This window comes from Pyxicephalus adspersus, chromosome 7 (genome assembly GCF_032062135.1).
Source record: "Pyxicephalus adspersus chromosome 7, UCB_Pads_2.0, whole genome shotgun sequence".
Classification (NCBI taxonomy): Eukaryota; Metazoa; Chordata; class Amphibia; order Anura; family Pyxicephalidae; genus Pyxicephalus; species Pyxicephalus adspersus.
In genome coordinates this window covers 68,601,478-68,603,665 of record NC_092864.1, presented here as the reverse complement: position 1 = coordinate 68,603,665, position 2,188 = coordinate 68,601,478, and the positions used below count along the sequence as shown (strand labels likewise).

The window sequence follows — 2,188 nt, the reverse complement described above, 5'->3', positions numbered from 1 at the left end:
CTCATAGTCTATCCCTGGACCCGAAAGTTCTACACCAACCTTGAAGATGTTTCCAGCCCAGCTGCAATTGCTGGTAATGTTGAAGTGCAAAAGAATACCAGGAGATTTTTGGGAGCCATTGGTGAAACTGTTAAGGACCTAGACAATGTGAAAGGTTCTCTGCAAAGCCTCAGTGATATCCATGCTCACAAACTGTTTGTGGATTCTAATAACTTAGGGGTATGCATATTAATTTGTTATATTTCACAAAATAAAGCTTGATTGCTTTATTTTGACCAAACTGACCTTGCCAATTTTGTAAGAATGTTTGACGTCTGACTAAATTACCAGGAGATGGTAAAACCCTTTACATTTTTCACTGCTGGTCTCCTCGAGAAGATTTCCACACACTTACATTAAACATACCTAATAATCTATGATGCAGAATAATGGTAAAAATATTGGTACACAGCAACCAGATCTACTTTTAGCAGCTTTAGGAATTAATAATGACTACTGATCTCTTATTGGCTATAATCTTCCCAAACACACAGTTTTAAATATTCATGCTAAAATATTTATGCTTTGCTTAGGGTAACCCAAGTTGTTAAAAACTGGGAAATAGTCTTATTTTTTTCCAATTATTAAAAAGAATATTTTTTTTCCTTTCATAGCTTTATTTTAAAATGTTGGTGAATGTCATGGCTGACAGACTTGGACCTTCCTTCACACCTCGGGACCAGAGTGCAATTGAGAAGTTCTTTGATGTCATGGTTGATGGTCTTAGCAACAGCAACCAGAATTAAACATGTACAAAAACAGCAAAGTCTTCACTGGGGCTGTGTATCCTTGTGTGAATCTTTTTTAGTACATATAATAAAACATATAATAAAAAGTTCCTTTTTGTAATGTTATATTTATTTGTAAAAGCTAAATTAACTATATGTCCTTGTTACATTATACTGTACAAAAAATCATGCACTTTTTAGTATGATATTACATTTTGTATATTACCAGCAGCTTTCTTTCTCATTACCCGTCATGGCATAACAGCCACAACTTTAACAACACAACTTTCATCTTTCAACTTTCAACTTTCATGGTAAGGAGGGTGTAAGACAATAGCGAGGGCACAGATTAGACAGTTTACACAAATCCACCTGTACATCCACGATACATGGTTTCAGTGTTCCATGTTTTTGTATTTAACTTGCTTAAAAAGAATAACTCTTAGGTGGCTCTCTAGTAGTAGCTAGCTTACCATGCCTGCTACACTCCCTCCATATATTCCTAATTCGTATGGTCTGTATATACAATCACCTCTAGCCAATGGTCTTATAAGACTAGTTTTGGGTCTATAGTCAGGACACCATTTTAAAAACTGTACCCAAGAAATGGAACTTGTTGAACCTCAAACACACACTTTGCCAGCTTGATGTAGAGACAGTTATGTATGAGTTTCTGGAGGACCACCTTAACATGAGCTCAATGCCAAACTAATAAAGAAGAAAATATAGGAATGTCATCTAGATAAATCCCCACATATTTACCAAGAACATTTCTAAAGATGTTGTTTATGACGTCCTGGAAGAATGCATAGCACAGAACAAATGGCATTACCAGGTACTCATAATGCTCATCCCAAGTATTAAAAGCCATCTTTCATTCATTACCCTGCTAGGTTCTGATCAGGTTGTAGGCTCGCCTCAGGTCCAGTTTAGTCAAACTTTTTGTACCTACAACCTTGCCAAGAGGTCATCAACAGATGGTATGGGGTACATTTATATAACATTATTTTCCCTAAATCTCAGTAATCAATGCAGAGATTTAGACTTCTTCAGACTTCCATCCTTTTTCTCTAGCAAAAAGAAGCCATCCCTAGCAGGGGAGGAGGATAAGTTAATGAACCCCTTTTCGAGGTCCTTATTGATATAGGCCTTCATGGCTAGACTTTAAGGACCTCTGAGAATATAGAGATGTCCAAGGAGTGACATGGTAGACGGGAGAAAACCTACTGGGCAGTCATGAGGCTGGTGAAGTGAAAGAACGAATATGGAGTGGACAATTTCTCTAAAATTGCACTGGCAACAAAGATAGGCATGGAGTCCTTTTCCATATATATCTGAAAAACATTTGTATACCCATCTGACAATTTACCAGATTCACAATTAAATATGGTTATGTCTGTGTAACCATGGCACCCTCAAAA

The 2,188-nt window shown here is 36.8% G+C and overlaps 1 long non-coding RNA gene across 1 annotated transcript; it reads left to right on the top strand.

The window, feature by feature from the left end:
• On the top strand, positions 1-877 carry LOC140334595 (uncharacterized). Its single transcript, XR_011921605.1, has 2 exons — positions 1-219; positions 654-877. It is a non-coding gene; the product is annotated as an uncharacterized lncRNA (long non-coding RNA).
• The last annotated feature ends 1,311 nt before the right edge of the window (positions 878-2,188 follow it).